The sequence below is a fragment of the Erpetoichthys calabaricus genome, chromosome 18 (genome assembly GCF_900747795.2).
Source record: "Erpetoichthys calabaricus chromosome 18, fErpCal1.3, whole genome shotgun sequence".
Classification (NCBI taxonomy): Eukaryota; Metazoa; Chordata; class Cladistia; order Polypteriformes; family Polypteridae; genus Erpetoichthys; species Erpetoichthys calabaricus.
This window is the reverse complement of record NC_041411.2, coordinates 48,596,625-48,613,019: the sequence shown is the minus strand read 5'-3', so window position 1 is coordinate 48,613,019 and position 16,395 is coordinate 48,596,625. Positions and strand designations below refer to the sequence as shown.

The 16,395-nt window shown below is 43.8% G+C and overlaps 1 protein-coding gene across 1 annotated transcript in view; it reads left to right on the top strand.

Moving 5' to 3' along the window:
- Positions 1-11,440: 11,440 nt before the first annotated feature.
- Positions 11,441-16,395, top strand: part of slc8a2b (solute carrier family 8 member 2b) — a 62,246-nt gene continuing 57,291 nt past the window's right edge. Inside the window, 1 exon segment of the mRNA XM_028824372.2 lies at positions 11,441-11,598. The gene's annotated coding sequence lies outside the window, so the exon portion shown is untranslated.

The window sequence follows — 16,395 nt, the reverse complement described above, 5'->3', positions numbered from 1 at the left end:
TACATCCTTAGATCAATGTTTGTTTGAAGAGCACTACTTAGGAAAGGTAGATCACTAATGTGGTCATCGTGAGGTGGAATTTGTTAATGGTGAAAACAAAAGGATCTGTTGCCAAAATTGAAAGGTTCAGTTTGTTCTGCATGAGCCACCTTTATTTTAGGACTATAGGTCCCTGTGTTTCATTAGCATATTACAAAACGTAAAAGATTTGTGTGTCCCCCACCTCTCTTAGCTCACTGGGGTATATGTGTATATTAATGTAGTGCTGTGCCCAGTGTGTCTTGCCAGGACCTACCACCACTCCTCTAAGGTTAGTATCCTGCCAGGACAGGCCCCGGCTCACTGCAAGGTTAGAAGTGGAAACAGCGGAGTCGGGGAAGGACTACAGTAAATGAGAATCTCATGCTGCTCTCTTTTATATTTTTAGTTGCATTATAAAATTCTAGCATACAAGCGGTTCTGCCCCCTGCTCGCTTCGCTTGCCAACCCCCTGGCAGGCTCTATGCTGTAGCCACTTTGTGGTTCAGCTGCTAACGTATTTAAACAGATTGTTATTTTCATGGGAATTGTTACATATGCATAATAGAACTAACTATTTTACATTACAGCAAGTAATTTACCATAGTAAAAAAAAATAGTACAACGTAATCATTTGAAAGTAAATTATGTTTCATTTTGTGTTACAGTTATTTGTTGCGTTATATGTTTTTGTTCTGTTTGGCTTTGAAATTAACTCGCAAATACTTTTTAAACTGTAAAACTTTTACATTTTCGGCAATATCGTATTGAATTTTGATTCTGTGTTTGGACTTTCATCATGACAATGCAACGTTTAACTGCCCGTGAGTGAATTTCGTTTATCTGTAATAAATAAACCGACTTTTTCGAATGTTTGGCTCTGAGATTTGTTAATTGTCATAGCAAAAGCTATTCTAACGGGAAACTGTTAACGTTTTAATATGAATGGCATATCAAGATCTCCTTTGGTGTCTTAGCGTTATCCGCGGAAGATGTACAACACTACTTTTCTTGGATATATCCTTCTTTCTACAGTAATTCATGTGGTGGAAGACCGGATGGTGTTAACGGTTGTAGATATTCTAGATAGATAGATAGATAGATAGATAGATAGATAGATAGATAGATAGATAGATAGATAGATAGATAGATAGATAGATAGATAGATAGATAGATAGATAGATAGATAGATAGATAGATAGATAGATAGATAGATAGATAGATAGATAGAAGTTTATTAATCCCAAGGGGAAATTCCCATACTCCAGCAGCAGCATATTGATAAAAAACAATGTTAAATTAAACAGTGATAAAAATGCAGGTAAAACAGACAATAACTTTGTATAATGTTAACGTTCACCCCCCCCCCCACCAAAGAGTGGAACTGAAGCTGCTCCTCTGTCTGGAGATGACACTGTTCAGTGGATGCAGTGGATTCTCCATGATTGACAGGAGCGTGCTCAGTGCCCGTCGCTCTGCCACGGATGTCAAACTGTCCAGCTCCATGCCTACAATAGAGCCTGCCTTCCTCACCAGTTTGTCCAGGTGTAAGGCATCCCTCTTCTTAATGCTGCCTCCCCAGCACACCACCACGTAGAAGAGGGCGCTCGCCACAACCGTCTGATAGAACATCTGCAGCATCTTATTGCAGATATTGAAGGACACCAGCCTTCTAAGGAAGTATAGTCGGCTCTGTCCTCTCTTGCACAGAGCATCAGTATTGGCAGTCCAGACCAATTTATCATCCAGTTGCACTCCCAGGTATTTATAGGTCACACAGTCACCTCTGATGATCACGGGGTCCATGAGGGGCCTGGTCCTCCTAAAATCCACCACCAGCTCCTTGGTTTTGCTGGTGTTCAGTTGTAGGTGGTTTGAGTTGCACCATTTAACAAAGTCCTTGATTAGGTCCCTATACTCCTCCTCCTTCCCACTCCTGATGCAGCCCACAATAGCAGTGTCGTCAGCGAACCTTTGCACGTGGGAGGACTCCGAGTTGTATTGGAAGTCCAATGTATATAGGCTGAACAGGACCGGAGAAAGTACAGTCCCTTGTGGCGCTCCTGTGCTGCTGACCACAATGTCAGACCTGCAGTTCCTGAGACGCACATACTGAGGTCTGTCTGTAAGATAGTCCACAATCCATGCCACTAGGTATGAATCTACTCCCATCTCTGTCAGCTTGTCCCTAAGGAGCAGAGGTTGCATGGTGTTGAAGGCGCTAGACAAGTCCAGAAACATAATTCTTACAGCACCACTGCCTCTGTCCAAGTGGGAGAGGGATCGGTGTAGCATGTAGATGATGGCATCCTCCACTCCCACCTTCTCCTGGTATGTGAACTGCAGAGGGTCGAGGGCGTGGTGGACCTGTGGCCTCAGGTGGTGAAGCAGCAGCCTCTCCATGGTCTTCATCACACGTGATGTTAGAGCGACAGGCCAGAAGTCATTCAGCTCACTAGGACGTGATACCCTTGGGACTGGGGTGATGCAAGATGTTTTCCAAAGCCTCGGGACTCTCCCCTGTTCCAGGCTCAGGTTGAATATACGCTGTAGAGGACTCCCCAGCTCCAACGCACTGGCCTTCAGCAGTCGTGGCGATACTCCATCTGGACCCACTGCTTTGCTGGCACAAAGTCTCCTCAGCTCTCTGCTTACCTGGGCTGCTGTAATTGTGGGTTGGGGTAAACTCTCTCCTATGTTGGTATCAGCAGAACGATGGGTGGAGGGTGCAGTACTCTGAGGTGAGAGTGGGTTACGGTGGTCAAACCTGTTAAAGAAGTTGTTCATCTGGTTTGCTCTCTCCACGTCTCTCTCGATGGTGGCACCCCGCTTCGAGCTGCAGCCAGTGATGATCTTCATCCCATCCCACACTTCCTTCATGCTGTTATTCTGCAACTTCTGCTCCAGCTTTCTTCTGTACTGCTCCTTCACCGCCCTGAGCTGGACTTGGAGTTCCTTCTCCATGCGCTTGAGCTCATCATTCTACAGGATATTGTCAGTTGATGTTTTCATCTTCCGCACTGTCACCACCAACTGTTTCAGCATAGTCTATTGATACGCATTTAACCAAGTTGCTGTGTAACCAATTGATAATTTTTGCATTAGATCGTTTGACTTCATCGTTTCTCAGTGCTAGGATTACCCGTGTACGCATTTCTTCTGTTGATAACCTTTCGGGATGAAATTTTTCAATGAGATTTTGACATAATAAGTCTTCTTTTATTTTAATTTATTTTTAAAGTGAAGAAAACATAAAAATTTATAAGAGCTATTAGAGCAAGAACTGTGTCTGACAAAAGCATTCACACGAATGAGAGGTGAGAGGACCGTGAGCATGGGCCGTTAACCATAAATGGTTGAGAGGAGGGTGGGACTTGAAAAAAATCTCATGGCCAAAGTCTTGTCTCATGGGACTTGAAATTATCTCTTTCAAAAAGTCTTGTCTCAGGATTTCCTTTTATAATAGAGGGAAAATAAAAATGGTATGAGAAAAGTAAAATTCTCATCAACTGGACTTCTGATGTTTCTTAGTGACGCTGTGTGCTTAACAGAATGACATGAAACTCTAACCCCTTCTCCCATTTTCACGTCTCATTTGGCTATGCGGCACTTTTCTGTAATATATGTGAAGTGGAGCCTCAGCTACATGAATGATTATTCTAATTTTCACAGACTAGAATTTGATGGGCCTTAGTGCAAAAAAAAAAATTAATTATGCCCCCTCATGTGAAATTAAATTAAAACATGACCATGATCATAGAGATACATAAAGCATGTACGCTAAATGAAAGGTCGATAGTCACAAATAAGCTTAATGGAGTTATGGGAATGATAACATTATTAATCTTTTTATTATGATGTCAAGCAAGCAAACAATAACCATGCAGTCACCAATGTGTCCTGGTACTACAGCTCCACTCCACACTGCCAGAGATTGTAATGGTGAGAATATAAATTACCACCTCACTGCCTTAGAACCTGAATTCAGTTCTGTGGCAAATCTTTTTGTCTTTTTTTTTATCAGACTCAAAATCACAGTGTTTAGATTTCAGCTTTGCAACTGAAAACCTATTAAAATGGATTTACATCTCTGGAAGCTGGAGTTTTTTTTATCTAACTATAAAAATAAAATGTGATGTCAGTCCTAATCCCTCAGTGGCATCCATTATGCCTCCTTTCAAGCATTACCCAACAATCTCCACCTTCTCTCCACTCTCTGCCACTGATGTTTCCGACATCCTCCTCAATCACCCCACTACCTGTCCACTTGACCCTATCACCTCACATCTCCTTCAGGCCATCTCTATCTCACTCATTCCTGCAGTTACACACATCATTAACACCTCACTCAGCTCCAGCACATTTCCTACCATCTTCAAACACTCTCTGATAAACCTAAGGTGAACATTTACAGTCCGGTCTCTTTCCTTTACTTTCTTTCCAAAACACTTGAACGTGTTGTTTCAAATCAGGTCTCTTCCTTCTTTGTCCAGAATGGATTGCTTGATACCAACCAGTCCAGCTTCAAGAGGAACCACTCAACTGACTGAGGTCGACCAGCTATAGTTTGCCAGAGCTACCAACATGTCATCGGTCCTGATCCTTGTAGATCTCTCATCTGCATTTGATACAGTCAACCACAACATCTTTCTTGCCACCCTCCCTGACTTTGCCATCACTGGGTCTACTCTAAGAAGGTTGGGCAGACCCTACAGTGTCCTGGCGAGGTGAGTTCTCAAGGCTGCATCAGACATGTACAAGGGTACCCCAAGGATTGGTGCTGGGTCCTCTACTTTTCTGTCTGTACATCAACTTGATGGACTCCATCATCCAATCCTACGGCTTCTCTTATCTGCGATATGCCGATGATTCACAGCTGTACCTGGTATTCCTTCCTGAGGAGAACATGATATCAGCTAAAGTCTCTCCATGTCTCACTGATATCTCAACCTGTATGAAGGACCATAATCTACAGCTCAACTTGGCAAAAACTGAGCTTCTTTTGATCTCGGCCAGCCAGTCTGTTCAACTTCCCATCTCTGTAGAGATTGGTTCACGGTCGCTAACACTTGCTAAGTCTGTACACAACCTTTGGGGTGGTGAATGATAACACATCCAACCAGGGGGTGGAAGGGTACACTGACTGTCTTTCTCAGTTCCCTGCAGACCTTTCCCGGGAAATCCTGCCAGGTTCCAGCACCTCTGAAGACGTCACTTCCGGGCCAGATGAGGTCACTTCCGGTTCTGGAGTATTTGCTATACAGGCCTTTAAAACCACCATCTTACTTACAATGAATCAGTTCTGTTTTGGACTCAGTCTGGTGAACATCCCTGTTACTTTAAAAGCCTTTTGCAGGCAGGGATATTATATGGTTGGCTGCTCCAAACCTTTTTTATGATGTCTGGACTCAATTATTGTCAGCTATCTTTTTCTGACCACATTTCTACTGTTTCTCATTCATGAAGGTTCACGCTGTACAACATCTGCAAGATCAGATCTTATCAAAAGGAATATGCAGCACAATTTCTGGTGCAGGCTTTGGTCTTGTCACATCTGGACTAGTGCAACTCACTTATGGCAGACGTACCTGCATGTGCTATCAAGCCACTGCAGATGGTCCAGAATGCAGCGGCCCGTCTTGTATTTTACCAGCCGAGACGGGCACATGCCACTCCTCTATTCAGGCTGTTATATTGTCTCCCTTTAGCAGCACACATTAAGTTCAAACCCCTGATGCTTGCCTACAGAGTAGCCAGTGGGTCAGCACCTGAATATATAGAGACACTGGTGAGGTGTTGTTCTCCTTCTCACCCTCTCAGGTCTGACAGTGAACAGCGTCTGGTGATGCCACCTCTGTGTGGTATCAAGTCTCAGTCCAGACTCTTTTCCTGTGTAGTTCCCAGTTGGTGGAATGAGCTACCATCCATACTGCTGGCTCCCTCAAAGTATTTAAGAAGCAAATGAAGACCCTTCTGTTGTGTAAATATCTGTCTAACTGACTGAACAGAAATAAAAACTATGCTCCGTGATCCTTCATAGTGTTGGTTGATTTGTTGTTACATTAAATTAAATTTCTTTGTGGATTGTTAATCTATGATTGTAAAGTAATAGTTATCATATCTTTTCATCTGTGGCAATCAACTTTTGTTACCTGTCCTACTACACTTGCTAAACAAACAAGCCCTAGCCTAACGTTACTCAATTATATTTACCTCTTTTGTAAGTCGCCTTGGATAAAAGCGTCTGCCAAGCAAAGACATGTTAATGTAAATGTAATGTCTGTGGCTGTGTCAGTTTGGCTTTAGTCTCATTGGTCAGGTTTGCTGTGGTTGCTCAGTCAAACCCGATCGAGACAGGAAGTGCCAGGCAAGGGAGGCTAGCACCCATGAGGATACCCAGGAAAGGTTGTAGGAGGAATGCTGAGAGTCACCTTCAAAGACGGGATGCATTCACAAGAATATACATGATGTTTTCCTAGCAGGTAATGGGGTGTCGTCTACCATTGTGGTTAGTCAAAAAGCAGATGTGAGGTGAGCAAAGCACCTTGAAATAATGGAGTCAGAGAAGCAGACTTTATGGGAATTCGGTCGAGACAGGAAGTGCTGGCCAAGACCGATTGAGTCACATAAGGATATGCAGGAAAGGCAAAAGTGGAATGCTGAATGAATGCAGTACATAAGGTAAGAAATATCAAACATCAAATACTTTTTAATTTATTCTATTGCCTGTCTTCAACATGTACCATGACTAGTCTTATATATAAATGTCTACGTGAGGAAACGTGTGTGTCTCTTTGTCTGTCTGGCCTGGAAGTGAGAGGCTACAGCTTGAAGGTCAAAGAGCCAGCAAGGAGGCTCCAAGTTAACAAGTCGGAACAAGAAAGATGTACGAGGCTACAGCATGAAGCTGAAACAAAGTGATTCCGTCACCAAAGTGAAACCACCGAGGAAAGACAAACGAGAGAGAAACTCGCTTAGCCGCTGATAAACAAGGGGGGTGAGCACGTCTGCAGAACGAAACCGCTGAGTCTGCAGTTCAATTTTTTTTTCTGATGATTTCAATAGTTTCTAGGAGCCCAGGCTTTTTACAGCACAGATTTAAACAGCTAGTATATATACAGTTAGGTCCATAAATATTTGGACAGAGACAACTTTTTTCTAATTTTGGTTCTGTACATTACCACAATGAATTTTAAATGAAACAACTCAGATGCAGTTGAAGTGGAGACTTTCAGCTTTAATTCAGTGGGGTGAACAAAACGATTGCATAAAAATGCGAGGCAACTAAAGCATTTTTTTAACACAGTCCCTTCATTTCAGGGGCTCAAAAGTAATTGGACAATTGACTCAAAGGCTATTTCATGGGCAGGTATGGGCAAGTCCTTCGTTATGTCCTTATCAATTAAGCAGATAAAAGGCCTGGAGTTGATTTGAGGTGTGGTGCTTGCATGTGGAAGATTTTGCTGTGAACAGACAACATGCGGTCAAAGGAGCTCTCTACGCAGGTGAAAGAAGCCATCCATAAGCTGCGAAAACAGAAAAAACCCATCCGAGAAACTGCAACAATATTACGAGTGGCAAAATCTACAGTTTGGTACATCCTGAGAAAGAAAGCAAGCACTGGTGAACTCAGCAACGCAAAAAGACCTGGACGTCCACGGAAGACAACAGTGGTGGATGATTGCAGAATCATTTCCATGGTGAAGAGAAACCCCTTCACAACAGCCAACCAAGTGAACAACACTCTCCAGGGGGTAGGCGTATCGATATCCAAGTCTACCATAAAGAGAAGACTGCATGAAAGTAAATACAGAGGGTGCACTGCAAGGTGCAAGCCACTCATAAGCCTCAAGAATAGAAAGGCTAGATTGGACTTTGCTAAAGAACATCTAAAAAAGCCAGCACAGTTCTGGAAAAACATTCTTTGGACAGATGAAACCAAGATCAACCTCTACCAGAATGATGGCAAGAAAAAAGTATGGAGAAGGTGTGGAACAGCTCATTATCCAAAGCATACCACATCATCTGTAAAACACGGTGGAGGCAGTGTGATGGCTAGGGCGTGCATGGCTGCCAGTGGCACTGGGACACCAGTGTTTATTGATGATGTGACACAGGACAGAAACAGCCGAATGAATTCTGAGGTGTTCAGAGACATACTGTCTGCTCAAATCCAGCTAAATGCAGTCAAATTGATTCATGATCCAGATGGACAATGACCCAAAACATACAGCCAAAGCAACCCAGGAGTTTATTAAAGCAAAGAAGTGGAAAATTCTTGAATGGCCAAGTCAGTCACCTGATCTTAACCCAATTGAGCATGCATTTCACTTGTTGAAGACTAAACTTCAGACAGAAAGGCCCACAAACAAACAGCAACTGATTGCCGCTGCAGTAAAGGCCTGGCAGAGCATTAAAAAGGAGGAAACCCAGCATCTGGTGATGTCCATGAGTTCAAGACTTCAGGCTGTCATTGCCAGCAAAGGGTTTTCAACCAAGTATTAGAAATGAACATTTTATTTCCAGTTATTTAATTTGTCCAATTACTTTTGAGCCCCTGAAATGAAGGGATTGTGTTAAAAAAATGCTTTAGTTGCCTCACATTTTTATGCAATCGTTTTGTTCGCCCCACTGAATTAAAGCTGAAAGTCTGCACTTCAACTGCATCTGAATTGTGTCATTTAAAATTCATTGTGGTCATGTACAGAACCAAAATTAGAAAAAAGTTGTCTCTGTCCAAATATTTATGGACCAAACTGTATAAAATGCTATGGGATGTGTCTATCTGTCATGTGATTACTCACAAACCACTTAAGCTAGAACCTTGATCTTGGTCTTAATCGTAAGCTTATAACCAGTGACACGCTTGTGAAGCAAGCAATTTGGGTAGTGGCTATCTCATGAAGTTACTGGGATTCATGTCTTTCTTAAGGCAAACTGCTCAAGAAGGTAACATAGCAGAAAGGAAAACAACTGTGGCAACATCTGCTGAGCGTGAAGCACATGGCTTAGGTCGCTCATAGGAAGAAGAACAACGGCGCCATCTGCTGTGCATTAGAGTACAGGAAACAGAATGCACATGTGAAAAGAACTCCAGTGGTGCCATCTAATGAGCGTCAATCCAAACACAGGAGGAGTTTCACTGATGAAGAACGATGAGAGACAAGCCTGAAAATGGAGCCATTAACCAGCTGGCTAATACTCATCGACATACTAGACATACTCCACGGTACACAAATGTAAGAGCAACAATGACAGAGAAATGAGATTGTCAACTTCTGCCCATATACAAACATTGCGTTTACATCCTTACATCAATGTTTGGTCGAGGAGCACTACCTTTGATAGTCACATCATCGACATGCGCACTGGGGGGCCATTTTTTTATAATACTCAACCTAAAAGAATGTGTGATCGAAATGCAAATGTTCAGCTTGCTCGATGTGAACCATATTTATTTGAGGACCAGAGGTCTGCGTGTTTCCTAGCAATAATTATTTGTGTTATGGCTTAAACACCAAGAAAGTTATTTGTATGACTGACACGTGCATTACTGAGACTAAGTCACCCTGATTGAGGTAAGTAAGCCCAATCATTGATGTTTATGATTTAATACAGTCCACCTACCATATTGTGATCACCAATTTCTACTGTGCGCAGAGATGTTATAGCCACTATGGGTCAATGAGGAATGCCTTGGCTGGTTTGCTGAAGGTTCACTTGGGTAGGATTCCATGCTGAGGACCTTACGAGTCGTGTCTGTCTTTGTGTCAGCCTCAAGGAGTGAAGAATGTCATCCACTACTAAAATCAGATTGGTAGGAGCACTTTCACTGTCAGGAAGACTCACTTGCATGGGTTGCTTACTTGCTGCTATAGTTCACTCTCTTGGGTATATCCACATGCCAATCACACACTTCACCGGTCAGATATGTCCCCAGCCATTTCTTTGATAGAGCAGATGTGGGACATCTTAGGGCACCAGATAACTGTTCACTGACCATTCCATTCCCACACAATGTTCAGTTGGATGTGCCACAGGACCCCACCTTAATGATATATTACCACAACGGATAACCTCTTGTGTCACCATTCATGTAGGTTTCACCCAATATAATGGGCCCTGCTTGGACCAATAAATAATTATTGCACTTTTGTTTTGGAATCATTTCTTCATCTTCTACCTTGTCATTTTTTTAATGTACTGTCGATGTGCTTGATCAACTTCTCCAAACAACTCGGTCCTGCACCTCCTTGCCAGTCAAGCCCTTTTCTTTCAGATCTTTTTTTAATGCATCCACCCATCTCCAGTTTGGTTTTCCTCCCTTTCTCTTTCCCTTCACTGTTTTCCCCCACACATTCATTGTCTCTTCTCATTACATGTCCATACCAACTCAATCTACTTTTCTGTACTTTCTTAGCTATCTCTCCCACTTTTGTTGTACCTCTGATAGTCTCATTCTGTACTTTTTTGTAACTCCACACATTCATCTCAATATTCTCATTTCTGTCACTTCTATCTTCTTCTGCTGCACTCTATTTACTGCTCCTGTCTTGGCTGCATACATCATTGCCAGTCTTACTATGATCCTTACCTATAAACTTTGCCTCAATTCTTCCATCACACAATACTGAGTCCTGATACCTTCTTCTAATTGTTTCATCCACAACTGCTTTTGCTCCCACATCCCAATGTCTCTTAGAACCGGAAAGGGCAATTTAAAGGAGTTCCGTAACTGCCAGAAGATCAGCCAAGTCTATTTGGTAGGCTTTGTAAAGAAAAAAAATTTGATTGATGGATCTCCCTGTAGGTCTGACAAACCAGTTGGAATTTTGAATTGATATTTCAAGGCTATCTGCCATGCAGCATGGGTGTTTTGTTTTTGTTTTTTTTTGCTTTATGGTAACATTTTATGAAAATGGATCTTACCTTTCACTAGTGAGGACATTCCAAAAAGATGATCAAGAATCAGCATGTCCAGGGCCGGATTTATATGAAAAGAGGCCCTAGGCTATTCCACTTATCGAGGCCCTTTCACCTTCCATTTTTAAGTTTGTAAATTACATGAGAGATAATAAAATTTTGCTAACAATTTGAATGTAGGCCCCTCTTGATCTTGAGGCCCTAGGCTGAAGCCTAGTTAGCCTATAGGAAAATCCGGCCCTGAGCATGTCTCACCCTTGTGTTTCACATGTTCTCCCACTGCCATCCAGTCAATGTCACACTAAAAAGCCTTCTCATATCAGCACTCCTCGATCTGAACCTTCGGGTTACTAGTGCAGCCAGCCCATAATTTTCAATAGAACATGCCGCAGGGGGCGATGTTGGACTGGGTTTGGGGAGCAGAGCGGGTAGAGTCGTCTTTTCCAGTTTCGGTGCGCGGCTCCTTAGGCGCGCTCCAGGTTGAGCTGAGTCGCGCGCGTGCGCTATGCAAGTGCACGGCAGCGAGCTGGGATCAGAGCTGAGCGCATCGGGCAGCCAGCCACTTGGAGCAGTCACTAAGCAGGCGCTGGCCAGGCGGGGACCCAGCTGCCCCCTGCTCGCCTAGCTCCGCCGGGATCGGATGGAGACAGCATCGCGGTGAGTTGAAAGAAAAAAAAAGAGGAGGTGAGCCATGGCATCGCGGCTCAGTGGGTTCTACGCTGTCGTGCGGGGGTCGCCTCCTGTCTGCATGTAACGGACTTTGATAAGTGAGCCCTGCCACCTCGCTTTTTTTTATTCCTGTTGTGTTTAATTGATTAATTCTGAGTGACAGAAACCGAAACGACTACGCCGCCCCAATCCTCGCTAAATAATGCACTTTGATTGCTAACTGACTGCGGGAGAAGGTCGCCAGGGTGGGGACTCCCCACCCTGAGGTTCCCTCACTCTTCCAGTCTCCCCAGACGCGTTTCGCTTCGAATCAGCGCAGTAACTCAGGGCACTTTTTAAGGCGGTAGCACCTGACGGTTCTTCTTACCAATTCGTGTTTACTGCACCGCCTCCCCTGCCAGCAGAGGTATCTCTCGGTCTTCATGCTCCGCGCACTCATCCCCTCGCGCGCAATCTTTCTTGATGGCTCTTTGCCCCTTTGGGCGCCCTGGGCCCCGACTTTGCCAAAGGGGTCGGGCTTCACTTGTCTCTTTACGGGGTGAGAATGAACGAAGGAGTCGGCAGCTATTTATCTTTCACCTGGCGGATGGACCCGCTGACACATGTGCGGGTTGATTTCGCCGCTTGGGGTGGCGCATGTGGGGGTCGTTATTGTGTGAGGTGCTGGACAGATGGCCAGGGTTGACACACGGTCATTACGGATTATTTCTAAATCTAATTGACTAATGTACTGCCCTTTGTTTGCTCTGATTCAGCCATTTGGCAGGCTTAGCAGAGGGGGCAGACTGCGCAGTTGTAGCTGGGACCGGCAGAAGCCCAGCACGGGCGCTCCGGGGTGTTTTAGCTTCGGCACCGCCTCCGACTAACGCTCTTTGTTCAATGGCTTCTCCTTTTCTTAAAGCACACGAGACTGAGTGGCTGCTGTAAAGTGGTCTGCACTCGTAAAGCGGAAAGGAAAAGATAAAAAGCATAATGGGAAGTAAAAAAAAAAAGCGCGCGAGCCTGGAGTTACACTGGGCTGGTGGGGGGTATTGAAGGAGAGTGAAAGTTGAGCCGAGGGCCGCTGTCTTCTGTGATGGTCATCTGGAGATGACATAACCTGCTGCTGGGTCATAAGTGAAATGAGATAAGACGAGCGTGTCTGACGTTCACTGCGCGCCTCACCAAATAAATGTGCATCAGTGATAGCCGCGATCTCCCCTCTCCACCAACCCCTTCCATTTCATGATAAATCAGAAAACTGGAAAAGAAAACCAATTCCTGTCACATAACAGCGCGGTGCTCCCCAGCCTGCAGGAAAATAACTTTCCCCACCAATCAGTTTGCTCAGTAGGCTGGCGGCCGTCGGTTTCGGACCATTTCCTTTGTGTTATCAGCCTGCATAAGACGCTCAATATTTCACTCCTTGGCCAGGGGAAGGAAAGCCCATCTTTTATTCTAATTTTCTGGATCAGCAGTTTGTGGCCGTTTACTTTTCTGTCCCACTTTCATACCTTTTTCCCCCCTCAAAGAAGCTGCAAGGCAAAGAAAAGTCTCCCTGGATGTTTACACATAAATATGTTGAAGCTGTTATATATTAACAAATGTAAGGGCGAGCTGTGAGATTTGCTGGAAATTAACATGTGAAGGCAAAACAGCAGGCATGGAGGAGGTGTCAGAGTGGATTTTATCTCACAGATCTATGACAAAAGAAGAATTTATTTAATTTATTTTTGTTGTAGTTGAAAACAAACCACCAGTTTGTGGGGAGGCCGTTCTGAACAGCCAACTCCTCTGGGGCAGGTGACAAAAGGATGGACTGAGAGAGAGACAGAGCAGAGTGGATCTGGCATGTGCAAAAAGGCAGCTTGAGAGTGTGCGTATGTTATTCACGGTGATAGATAGATAGATAGATAGATAGATAGATAGATAGATAGATAGATAGATAGATAGATAGATAGATAGATAGATAGATAGATAGATAGATAGATAGGAAAAGCACTACATTATAGATGGATAAATATAGGAAAGGCATTGTCTATCTGTTTATAATGTAGTGCTTTTCCTATCTATTATATAGTGCCCTATCTATCTGTCTATCTATCTATAATATAGTGCCTTTTCTATTTATCTATCCATCTATCAATCATACAGTGCTGTTCCTATCTGCATGATAGACAGATAGATGGATAGATAGACTATTTGTCCCCAAGGGGCCCAAAGCTTTACAGCAGTTCAAAAAATATTATATATCTATATATATAAAATCCCTATGTGCGTCCAGGTGTCCGTGTGTGGGTGTCTTCTGGTGAAGTGCGCATGCGCGGGGCACGGTGCTATGCGCGATATTACTGTCAGAGAAAGTTAGAGGCGTTTTACGGAAATACAAACCAGTATTACTGCGAGAGGAAATTAAAGGTACACAATACAGTGACGCATATTACAGCCACATACAAGCCAGTATTACTGTCAGAGGAGATTAAAGGCATATTACCGACGCGCACGCCTGTATTACCGCCAGAGAAAATGAAAGGTATATTACGGACGTATATTACGGACGTACAAGCCTGCGGACGTACAAGATGGTATCCTTCAATAAGGGCGCGCACAGGCATCCTTCAATAAGGGCGCGCACAAAAAGGCGATCCTCAAAAGGACGACCTCAATTGGGCGCAGCGAATAAAGGCGCGCGTAAATAAAGATCTGCACCTGTTGCTCTTCACATATTCCAGAGCCATTTGAACTAAATTATCTACGCGCCCTTATTGAATAGAGCCGTACAAGACAGTATTACTGTCACAGAAGATTAAAGACACACAATACACGGCGACAGCCCACGAAGAACGGTCAGCTCAGCAAGTAAACATCAACAAAAGAAAGGCTGAAAGAAAGAAAAATACGACCAACAAAAAGAATGAGGTCAAAGTCCCTTGCCATTTAATATAGACTGTTCCTACTAATGTTTATGCACTACTGTTCTAGAGCCCGTTATTGTAACGGGCTAAATGACTAGTAAGTTGTATAATACAATAAAGAAAGAAATAATATAACAGATAACTGCTGCTATAGGTGGTAGTAAGATCTTCAGGCCTGTCCAAATGTAGCACAGGTTTTATATGCAAAGGCATTCACATAAAAATTATAATAAAGTGTGGCACAGCAGTAGTGCTAATGCCCCACAGCAGAGAGACCGGACTGAGGCTAATGTTGCAGGTGCTCCCAGCATAGAGTTTTCATTTTCTCCACGTTACTGCAAGGGTTTCCTCTCTCAGAGTGCAAAGATATGGACGTTAGATGAACTGGCATTGCTAAGTGTGCTGGTGTATTCCTCCTGTGTTGGACTGGCTCCTTTTCCAGGGGGTACTAGGATAGGCTCCAGCTTCCCCACAACCCTGTGCTGGATAAGCAGGTTTGTAAATAGATGAATGGATAATATATTGTGAAACCTGCTTAATACCTGTCATTGGAAGGTGGGGCTTGAGAGGCTTAAACCCAGAATGTATTGTTCAAAGCCCCCGATATTTTTGCCATTTCTATATATATATATCAGGTACCTAAGCCTCCACAAACCAGCCACTCTCCCACTAAACTCCCCTCTGCCCCCCACTGATTTCCGCTCTGCTGCATACGTGTAACAAATTGTTGGATGCTCAGCTAATAGGTTAGGTAAAATTTGGAACACACTGTGAGGAGTAACAAGACGCCTGAAAAAGGGGCTAAGACTCTGACACCATCTAATCAAAGAAACACGACTGATTTCAGTTCTTGCGCTGTTCACTGTCACTTGGTCTTTCTAGATTTTTTCCTGTGGATACTCGTCTTTACCTCCCATACAAGAAATAACATGCATATTAGGTTAATTGATGACTCTAAACTGTGCCCATGAGTTTGGTGTGGGTGTTTGCGCAAGTGTGATGAGCTGGCATTCTGTCTACTGTTGGTTCCTGCTTTTCCCCATTCCTGCTGGCATGGGCTCTGCAATTTCTAGTGAAATCCTGAAATGGATTAAGTGTGCTTAACAATGGATGGGCTATACCGAGTGGCACATTTGTTATCTCCATTCCCACATGGCTCCAGTGAGCTGACTTCCAATTCATGTTACTTTCGGTGTGGAGTTTGCATGCGAGTCCCCGTGGACTATGATGTTTGCTGATGACATTGTGATCTTTAGCAATAGTAGTGAGTAGGTTGAGGAGACCCTGGAGAGGTGGAGATATGCTCTAGAGAGGAGAGGAATTAAGGTCAGTAGGAACAAGACAGAATAAATGTGTGTAAATGAGAGGGAGGTCAGTGGAATGGTGAGGATGCAGGGAGTAGAGATGGCGAAGGTGGATGAGTTTAAATACTTGGGATCAACAGTACAGAGTAATGGGGATTGTGGAAGAAAGAGAAGTGAAAAAGAGAGTGCAGGCAGGGTGGAATGGGTGGAGAAGAGTGTCAGGAGTGATTTGTGAGAGACGGGTATCAGCAAGAGTGAAAGGGAAGGTCTACAGGACAGTAGTGAGACCAGCCATGTTATATGGGTTGGAGACGGTGGCACTGACCAGAAAGCAGAAGACAGAGCTGGAGGTGGCAGAGTTAAAGATGCTAAGATTTGCACTGGGTGTGACGAGGATGGATAGGATTAGAAATGAGGACATTAGAGGGTCAGCTCAAGTTGGACAGTTGGGAGACAAAGTCAGAGAGGTGAGATTGCGTTGGTTTGGACATGTGCAGAGGAGAGATGCTGGGTATATTGGGAGAAGGATGCTAAGGATAGTGCGTAACAGAACAAGATACAGAGGACAGGAAGATATGGAAGAAGAT